The sequence below is a fragment of the Oratosquilla oratoria genome, chromosome 13 (genome assembly GCF_046742065.1).
Source record: "Oratosquilla oratoria isolate Oo_2021 chromosome 13, ASM4674206v1, whole genome shotgun sequence".
Classification (NCBI taxonomy): domain Eukaryota; kingdom Metazoa; phylum Arthropoda; class Malacostraca; order Stomatopoda; family Squillidae; genus Oratosquilla; species Oratosquilla oratoria.
The window spans coordinates 8,875,603-8,886,932 of NC_134789.1; the positions used below are offsets into that span (position 1 = coordinate 8,875,603).

Sequence of the window (11,330 nt, forward strand, 5' to 3'; positions counted from 1 at the left end):
AACGAGGAAACAGACATATCACGTCCCTGAGAGTGACATGACAGTGACGTGACACTCCCCAGAAACACTGATCCGAGTGACACGCGTGACGCGAGCTGACATCATGCTGAAGTGACACTGACAAGTTCGTGACGCTTTTGACATGTCACAGAGGTGAAATGGCGTTTGATGATTAACTCTTTATCGGTTCCAATCGGTTTATTAATTTTTATGTCGATCATTGAACGATTATATCCTGTTCTAGGGTTGTCCTCCGCAGGAAGAAGGGTGTGTGTGTGTGTGTGTGTGTGTGTGTGTGTGTGTGTGTGTGTGTGTGTGTGTGTGCGTGTGCCCTTGACCTGAACAGAATCGTCTGGGACTGTGTTTCAGATTTATTTGTTTTATGTATTTACATATCTATTTGTTTTGTTTGTTTATTTTTCGTTTATTTATTTATTTATTTGTTGTTTTTTTCTGTGTCACCTCTACAGACATCTTCCGAAGCCCACCATGCCTTCAGAACTACTGATCTAACGGTACGCTGGTTAATTTTTTTATTTCTACACTAACACACACACACACACACACACACACACACACACACACACACACACACACACACACACACACACACACACACACACACATATATATATATGTATATAATTATATAGTCCCAAAGGAAAACCATACACACACAGAGACACATACGCTTACAAACACACACACACACGCGCGCGCGCGCGCACGCACGCAGTAATTAGATACGTGATAGTATTTCTATATTATGTTGTTCTAACACTGTCGCTAACGGGGACTAAAGGAGATTACCCAAACTAAGTTACAGAATTACCCCTCGGTTACTGAGTGGGTTACCATGAAAATTAATAAAATCGCATGACGGCAGTATTTAGCTGAAAAAGGGTAAAGTGCCACAAGAAACGGAAGGTGGAATCGTCTCTTCCTCGTAGATTTACGATATCGTATAATATCACACCATTCCATTGCGATGTCGGATTGTCGGTGATCCCACGAAGGTGATAGAGAGCAGAAGAAGAGAGGAGGAGAGTGTTTGCCACCTCAGGGAGAGGGAAGAGGAGGAGGAAGAGGAGGAGGAGCCGAGATTGTTTATGGCGTAAAAAGGAGGCGACGGAGAAAAATGGCGGGGAAATGACAAAGAATTCTCTGGCCGGACAGCGCGAGCAATAAGCAGAGGCTGTACACATTAACAGGCGTCTGTGTGTGTGTGTGTGTGTGTGTGTGTGTGTGTGTGTGTGTGTGTGTGTGTGTGTGTGTGTGTGTGTGTGTGCACGTCTGTGCACGTGTATATGTGCATGTGTGTGTGTGTGTGTGCGCGTGTGTGTGTGTGTGTGTGCGTGTGTGTGTATGTGCTCAACTCGTGATCGACAGCTACCATTCTCTCGGATGAGAGCTCGGAACTCATTCTGTCTTATTTATGGATAGTATCTTGACCTTACACACGGTATGCACCCGTCCTCTTGCTCAAGGGGCCAGTAACGGATTGCAATATTAGTGAGATGCTTTCGTACTGTCTTCAGGGCACGAATTCGTGTTTGCAGCGTGGAAGGTCGCAACGCTATCTACTACACCAACAGCCATGTGTGATTCATCACGGTCTTGCATCACGTGTTCGACTCGTGATCGACAGCTATTTCCCTCTCGGAGGAGAGCTCAGACCTCATATATGACCGATCTATGGGTAATGCTGTGACCTTACACGCACAAACACATCCAACTCCCCGCCCAAGAGATTTGGAGTAACAACCCGCAGCGCAGCGATACTGAAATTATATCAGCCATGGGCATGATTCGAACCTGGACCTCCGTAGTGGCAGCCGGGAACTCTACCAACCGCGCCATCGAGTCGTGTGTGTGTGTGTATTCACCTCGGATCTGCTGCAGCCTCTGTTCGAGACAGCCAGACACCACCCTACGGCAGTGAGCTCAGAGCTCATTATTTGCCGATCTGTGTGTGTGTGTGTGTGTGTGTGTGTGTGTGTGTGTGTGTGTGTGTGTGTGTGTGTGTGTGTGTGTGTGTGTGTGTGTGTGTGTGTGTGTGTGTGTGTGTGTGTGTGTGTGTGTGTGTGTGTGTGTTTATGCGTGTGTCTGGATGTGTATGTGTTTATGTTTACGTTGGCAGAAGAGATATACAAAAGTGCTATTCAGATACGTCATATATAGACGAATACACAGACCGGCCACATTCGAACGGGCCGCCAAAAGAACTCATTATTATTTTATATGCTTGGTACACAAAAACATGTATGCAGTACAAACACACAAACACACGAAAAATAACATACAAATACACATGATCATGCACGCGCGCGCTCACACACGCATATATATATATATAGATACATTATTCCTGAAATAGTTAAGAAGATAATATACAACCTCCCCCTCCTCAAAAAAAAAAAATAAATAAATAAATAAAATAGAATAAAATAGATTAAAATAAGATAAAATAAAAATAAACGAATTCAAACTTAGGTACTAGTGGAGAGAGAGGACCTTATTAGTGTAGCTCCTGTATTCCCCATTAGAATTATGTAATACTATTAGACGAAAATAGACACACACACACACGCAGACACACACACACACACACACACACACACACACACACACACACACACACACACACACACACACACACACACACACACACACACACACACACACACACACACACACACACACACACACACACACACACACACACACACACACACACACACACACACACACACACACACACACACACACACAAACAAGCGCACTAACACCTACTCTCTCTCTCTCTCTTTCTCTCTCTCTCTCTCTCTCTCTCTCTCTCTCTCTCTCTCTCTCTCTCTCTCTCTCTCTCTCTCTCTCTCTCTCTCTTCCTCTCTTTCTTTCTCTCTCTCGAGGAGTGCAGTGATGCTGTGCAATTCAGGAGCCTCTTGTTCGTAGGCACGGCCGCTGAAGTAGAACGCTGAGTATTTTGCAAACGTTAAAACACAAGTATGTACACATGCATAAAATCATAAACACAAGGATCATCGATGCCTAAACGTTTGCTTTAGGACGCGAGTGGGCAGAGCAACACAACCAAAGTAAACACTTACGTGATCACAATAAAAAAAAGAATATATATTTATATATATATATATATATATATATATATATATATATATGTATATGTATGTATACATATATATATATATATATGTATACATATGTATACATACATATATATATACATATATATATATATATATATATATATATATATATATATATATTTATATTTATATATATATATATGCTAGACAAACATTGTAGAAGTGCAGTGTCAGTATTGGAGTAGTTCTCCGTAGTCTTAAGTAGTTCTGTAAATTGAAAAGTAGTTTTTTTTTCGAGTAGGGATGTGTGGTGGAGGCTTGCAAGCACATAGGGTGACGCGCGCACACACACACACACACACACACACACACACACACACACACACACACACACACACACACATGGTCCAGCGGTCTGTGTTCGAATCCCGTCTAGGGCTAAAATAATTTCAGTATAGCTGCACACACACACACACACACACACACACACACACACACACACACACACACACATACACACACACACACACGGTGGTCCAGCGGTCTGTGTTCGAATCCCGTCTAGGGCTAAAATAATTTCAGTATAGCTTCCCTCCGAGTCGGTAATCCAACTCTCGTGGTCGGGGAGTTGGGTGTGTGTGTAATGTCTCAGCATTGTCCATAGATTGGTCATATATGAGCTCTGAGCTCTCATCTGGGAGGGTAATAGCTATCGATCACGAGTCCAGCAAATGATCTAAGGCCATGGTGAATCACACACACACACACACACACACACACACACACACACACACACACACACACACACACACACACACACACACACACACACACACACACACACACACACACACATACACACACACACACATACACATGTAAGCAACAACACACTCAAAGCTCAAAAGGTCTGGTCACACTGCGTAACGTTTCAGTCCCGCTTGTGCAAGGGACTCTGGTGTGTATGTTTGTAAGATGACAGTATTCCCTATATATATGTATGTATACGAGCTCATAACTAATTCGGAAGGGTGAAGCTGTCAGTCACTATTTTACTATGTTTAAAGACCATGTTGATTCACTGTGAATTACACTTATACAACACACACACACACACACACACACACACACACACACACACACACACACACACACACACACACACACACACACACACACAGGGATGATCTACTTAAATGAGACAGAAGAAATACAAGGGGACACAAGAAGAAACTTAAGAAGGACAGTTACAGAAGAGATCTGAAAAAAATAATAGCTTTCCACACAGAGTGATAGATACATGGAATAAATTGAAAGAGAAAATAGCGAGTGCTAAAACTATAAGTGACTTTAAGAAAGAACCGGATACGGAAAGATACAACTGCGGGGACCCTACGAGCATAGCTCTTCTCCCGCAAAATACAACTAGGTAAATACGACTAGGTAAATACACACACACACACACACACACACACACACACACACACACACACACACACACACACACACACACACACACACACACACACACACACACACACACACACACGACTCGGTGGCGCGGTTGGTAGAGTCCTTGACTGTCACTACGGCGGTCCGGGTTCGAATCCTGCCCAGGGCTGAAATAATCTCAGTATCGCTGCGCTTCGTGTCGTTAATCCAACTCTTGTGGGCGGGGAGTTGGGTGTGTGTGTGATTGTAAGGTCACAGCATTACCCATAGATCGGTCATATGAGCTCTGAGCTCACTTCCGTAAGGGAAATAGCTGTCGATCACGAGTCCAACACGTGATCCAAAGACCAAGGTGAATACACAAACACACCCACACGCACACACACACGCACACACACAGACACACACACACACACACACACACACACACACACACACACACACACACACACACACACACACACACACACACACACACACACACACACACACACTCACACACAGATACACACACACACAACACTTGCCTTATTCGCTTCTGGGGAAGTGGACAGTCGGGTCGAACAGCAACTTATAAATATTGATGAGTTTACGAATATTGTGTTTGGCATGTCCTATTATTGGACTGGAAATTATTTTGAAGCTGGTCTCGCTTGAGCAGAGATGGGGGGAGTGGGGAGGGGGGAAGGGACAGCAGAGGTGGGATGGGGTGTCTAGGTGGGGAATGGTGAGGGTGTGTGCCTGGGTGACTACCGGGGGGGTTGGTTAGGTTGGGTGGGGTTGTGAGTTGGGGGGCTGGGGGAAGAAACGGTTGGGGAGAAAGGGGGGAGAAAGGTGTTGGGGGGGTAGGTTGGTGGCCTGGGTGTCCGAGCAGAGGTTGGAAGGGAGATAGAGAATCGTCGAAAAAAAAAAAAAAAAATGACGCGTAGCCTAAGTAAAATATCATTTGTCTTTTTTATACACGTTAATTTGTTCGTTTGTTATTTATTTATAAATTCATTTGTTCGCGCATTTACTCATCTGTTTATTTGTTCGTCTATTCTTTTATTCATTATTAGTTTATATATATATATTTTTTTCATTCATTCCTTTATTTATTTATTTATTTATCCATTTATTCATTCTATACTCGTTGACATTATTGATCTTCACTGATCGATCACTTATTGATGTTGTAAAGATTGAGGCTGAACAAGGCTGCGTCGTGTGAATATGCAAGGCCCGGACGGGAGAAGGCAAGGTACATGAATATGAGAAAGGTCGCGGCAGTAAATAAGGCAGGCTGGATTAGAACTGGCTGTGTTCGCCAATAAACTGCTGGGATGTTTCTGCCGTTCAGTCTTGTTAGCCGCAGGATTTTCATTTGTAACGTCGGATCAAATGAATTCACAGTCATCCAAATATTCAGTCAGCAAAGGCTAATTCTTGGGGGGGAGAAAAAGTGTTTGCTCAAAAAAAAAAAAAAATTGATGGACAAATAATAATGAAAAAGAAAGAAAGAAAGGTAACACAAATGAATATTCTGTCCACGGTATTTTTCTTCATTTGTTTCATTCTTGCATTTTTTTTTTTTTTTTCGATTTTGGGGTTCGGAAGAAGAGAAAGAGGAGAAGGAAGAGGAAGAGGAAGAGGAGGAGGAGGAAGAGGAGAAGAAAAGGAAAGGAAAGAGAAGAAGAGAGAGAAAGAAAAGAAGTAATTGAGAGGTTTTAGATGTTAAATCTGGTGGAGTGAAAACGTAGTGGTGAAAATGACTAGTACCTCTAGTTTTAGTCTGGTGTTGCTAAGCTGGTGGTGGTGTTTGTGGTGGTGGTACTGTTGGTTGTATTGGTGGTGGTGGTGGTAGTGGTACTGTTAGTGGTAGTGATGGTGGTAGTGGTAGTGGTGGTGGTGGTAGTGGTGGCGGTAGTGATGGTAGTGGTACTGTTGGTGATATTGGTGGTGGTAGTGGTGGTGGTAGTGGTAGTGGTGGTGGTGGTAGTGGTGGCGGTAGTGATGGTAGTGGTACTGTTGGTGATATTGGTGGTGGTAGTGGTGGTGGTAGTGGTAGTAGTGGTGGTAGTAGTGGTGGCGATAGTGATGGTAGTGGTACTATTAGTGGTAATGGTGGCGGTAGTGGTGGTAGTGATACTGTTGGTGGTAGTGATGACGGTAGTGGTGGTCGTTGTCGTGGTGGTAGTGGTACTGTTGGTGGTAGTTTTACTGTTGGTGGTAGTGATGGCGGAAGTGGTGGTAGTGGTACTATTGGTGGTAGTGGCGGTAGTGGTATCGTTGGTGGTGGTGGTAGTGGTGGTGGTCATTGTCGTAGTGGCACTATTGGTTGAGCCTGTGACGTTGATAATGGTGATAGAAGTGGTGTAGACGTGGCCAATACAGTGGAAAACCATAGTGTTAGTAAATTAGTGAAAGAATAAATTACAGTAGTGAGTAAGCTACTCTCCACTCATGAAGTGAGCATATACTCACCTGTAGTGCCACACAATCAATTATCAATTTACTTTCAATCAACTTTCTCCCCCCAGCCCACTCACCACCACAACATCATCCATTCGCTTGACGACAATTATTTCGATCTTTCTCTTGTTTTCGAGATTTCAAGGTTTAAAAAACAAAACAAAAAATAAATAAAACAATTCCAAGTGAACCCTCCCCTTTCCTCTGTTTCTCTCCCCCTTTCTCCCCACCACAACCACCACCACCCCAATAGGCTTCATCACAGGATACCGTTGTCGAGTTATATGGTATTGCTCTTGTTTGTGTTTACATACATGTATACATACATACATATATGCATACATACATAAATACACATGCACACACACACACACACACACACACACACACACACACACACACACACACACACACACACACACACCGTATATATGTATGTATGTATGTATGTATGTATGTATGTATGTATACATATATATATATATATATACATATACATATATATAAATATATATATATGTGTGTGTGTGTGTGTGTGTGTGTGTGTGTGTGTGTGTGTGTGTGTGTGTGTGTGTGTGTGTGTGTGTGTGTGTGTGTGTGTGTGTGTGTGTGTGTTGGTATGTGTGCGCGCGTGTGCGTGTGTGTATAAACATAAAGTCACACAAATTACCAAGGGACCAAGCTTGTCCGCATGATAAAGGGGCGATTCATTTTTGTTATAAACGGGCAGAGGCAAAATACCCGACGCGGTGTAAAAACGTGGAAAGAAAACTCTCGGCTTCGTACAAAAACATGACTGTCGGGTGTCGGTCATTAGATTCCGCTCATCAACCGGGGATCTTTCGAATATTTTGTGTTCAACATTTTCAATGGAGCGTCCGCCCCCACCCCCGCCTCCCGCCCCTTTGTTGGGACAAAGGTAGAGACTTTTGGTCACTTCTGAGCATGTCTAGAGATCCCAACGCCCTTTCCCTTATCTTATGGTCACCAAGGCGATTTCATTCAGTTTTGTGATGAACCCAAAGCCTTAAATAAATAAGTGTGGATTTATTTCAGCCCCTGGGATCTCATGAATAAAATAAATAATAATGATTTTTATGTTTGACAAGATAATATGTATACAATGGGCCTCTGCATTGAAAAAATATACTTCCGTCCCATGTGATACTTTTTCTATAATTATCTCTACCGTCAAGCAATTTTATTCATCTACCCGTGGTCCTTTGATTAAGGGGCTTAGGAAATGAGGCTATGTAAGATATACAATCAAAGACAAAAGTTCGCTTTTTTCTTATCAGTTACATTACCAACCCACTGGTGGCGCAATCGAAAGCGCAATGATCTCGCACTCATTTAGTTTTGGGTTCGAATCCCGCTCTCCTCTTCGATTCCTACCCCAACAGTCCTTAAGCACATAATAGGGCAAAGGTGAGGGCTTTGGTCGCAGCTACGCGCCTCCTGGTGTATACTCCTCACCTTCTTCACATTCGCGCACACAAACGCATTAACACTTTCGTATCTCTGTCTCTTTCTCTCTCTCTCTCTCTCTCTCTCTCTCTCTCTCTCTCTATCTATCTATCTATCTATCTATCTATCTATCTATCTATCTATCTATATCTCTCTCTTTCTCTCCCGTTGAAGGAATTAGAAACGGTGGATGTTTTTTTTCATAAGGAACTGCCTTCTTTCTGAATGAGAGGACACAGTGAAAAATAATAATGAAAAAAATATAATAAAAGAAAAATAAAGAAATAATAAAAAGAGTGAAATCAATTGACCAACAGCCAATGGGAATTTAGATATAAAACTAAGCTACAGTACATACCCTGATTCACTGCAATGCGATGTTTCCTATCAGCTGTCTAGAATATCGGCTAATATGGTGTCTGCCATCAACCCACTTATTACTAAAATACTTGAAATAATGACAGTGAATATGTATTGTGTAAAGATACCTTGAAGAAGCATAGATATTTCACTACTGTATTTAATATTTGGATAATGCTGAATAAGACTTCAACTTCTCGCCCTCTCTCTTCTCTCTCTCTCTCTCTCTCTCTCTCTCTCTCTCTCTCTCTCTCTCTCTCTCTCTCTCTCTCTCTCTCTCTCTCTCTCTCTCTCTCTCTCTCTCTCTCTCTCTCTCTCTCTCTCTCTCTCTCTCTCTCTCTCTTGCACTCTCTTTCTATCTCACTCTCTCTCCTAAGCAGCACAGTTCTTTAAGTTAATGCTTGCATTATGTAAAACATTCCCCCACCCACCCACGTTGAAATGTTGCGAGAGTTTGTTGTTTTAGATGCAAATTAGGCAAGGAGAAGCTTTAGTTTGTGTCTTACCGGAGCCCGAAAATTTAGATTCAGTCTGGCCCTTCCTCCTTTCATACCAGAATGAGAAGAATTAATCTTCATTTCCATATAGAATTATTCATTAGTATTACTTCACTGCTTACCTCGAGTTTGAAACAAAGATAACGCTATTCCCGGGGTGGCTCCGGGACTCCGGCGCGAGGAGAAACATAAACACGCCGCCTGGATCCGAAGACCATGGGCATCGTCTCTTACTTCGTGGCCATGGAAGGCCTCGCCGAAGTTGCCGCGCGGACGAAGAGAGCCCGCCGACCCCCGGACCCCTCCACCCCTCCCTCGACTTGCCTGCCGAGCCAAAATGCGAGAGCAGAAATAAAATGAGCGAATTTGAGGTCGTGTCATAAAAAGAAGACCGCCGTGGGATCTCCTCAAAATTTTAATTAGTGGGGAAGCTTGGCCGAAAAATGAGTGCACGACCCCAGGGCTTGGCGGAGCTTCGCTTGCCTTCTCCTCCCCCTCCTCCTCCTCTTCCTTCTTTACTCCTCCTCCTCCTCTTCCTCCTCCTTTCCTCCTTGTCCTCTTCTTCTTCCTTACTCTTCCTTTCTCCTCCTCCTCCTCCTTCTTCTCTCTTTCCTTTCTACTCTTCCTTTCCCTCCCTCCTTTCTTACCATTCCCTCCTTCTTCCCCGTCTTCCCTGCATCATCGACTCTGCTTCTCATTTTTATTCTTCTTTTCCTTCTCTCCTTCGTTTCTACTCTTCCCCCTTATTCGTTCCTCCCCACTCGTTCTTCCCTTCTTACTTCCCGTCTTCATCGTCGACGACTAATCTTCCTCTTTCTTTTCTCCTTCTTGTCTCCTTCCTTTCAACTCTTTCATTCATCCCTCCTTCCTTCCCTCTCACTCCTTTCTTCCCAGTCCCTCCTTCCTCCTTACTCCCTCAACTCTACTTCCTCTTTCTTTTCTCATCCTTCCTCCTCCTTTCCTTCTTTTCTATTCTTCTCTCCCCCTTCCCTCCTCTCCCTCCTTTCTTCCTCCCTACCCCTTACCCTCCCTCCCCCCTCCTCCATCAATTCTACCTCCCCTTCTATTTATTTTCCTCCCTTCTTCTCCCCTTTCCATCTTTCTCCTTTTTTCTGCTCCTTACTCCCTTCTCTTTCCTTCCTTCTCCTTCCTCCCTTCTCCTTCCTCCTTCATTCACATCTTCCTTTTCCCCTTCTCCCTACTACCCTCGATCCTACTTTCTTCTCTCTTTCTCCTTATTTCTCCTCCTCTGTCCTCCTCCTCCTCCATGTCCTCTTCTTCTTACGTATCCTCCTACTCCTTTCGTTCCTCCCCTTTTCTTCCATCTCCTTCTCCTCTTCCTCATTTTCTTCCTCTTCTTTCTTTTCCTTCTCCTCATCCTCATACTCTTCATCCACCTCGTCTTCTTTCTCCTTCTCCTCTTCTTCCTCCTCTTCCTTTTCTTGGTTTCATTCCCCTTCCTGCTCTTTGCTTTCTATCTCTTGTTCTCTCCCTCTTTTTCTTTCTTCTGTTTTGTTCCCTTTTAAGCTCACCCTTCCGTTTCTTATCGGTTCTGTTTCTTATTCATCCCTTTGCTTATGTTCCTCTGTTGCTACATCATCATTGCACTTTTCTTATTAGTGGCCAGAACTTCTTTGTCTTTATCGTAATTGTTATCATGTTATTACCGATTACAACACCTTTGTTCCATGTTTATCGTTATCTTTTATCTTTATTTTCTTTCTTTACAGTTGCCATATCTGTCTTTATTTTATGTATTTATTTCTATATTTGATCATCTTTATTTTTCTATATTTTCCTTATTTTTCAATGTATCTTTATTTATATTTATCATTATAGTTATCTTATATCATTATAATTTTCTCTATCTCCATCATCTTTATATTTGTCTTTATCCTTATCATCCACATTCATCTTTGATTTTATTATTTTACTTTTTAGAATGTAAAAAAATGAGAAACAAACTAGAATGAGACCAACTAGTTCATTGTCATAC

The 11,330-nt window shown here is 42.9% G+C and overlaps 1 protein-coding gene across 1 annotated transcript in view; it reads left to right on the forward strand.

The window, feature by feature from the left end:
* Positions 1 to 468: 468 nt before the first annotated feature.
* The window catches only part of LOC143032304 (uncharacterized), a 751,965-nt gene continuing 741,103 nt past the window's right edge, over positions 469 to 11,330 (forward strand). The window contains exon 1 of the mRNA XM_076196813.1: positions 469 to 515. The gene's annotated coding sequence lies outside the window, so the exon portion shown is untranslated. The remainder of the gene's footprint in view (positions 516 to 11,330) is intronic.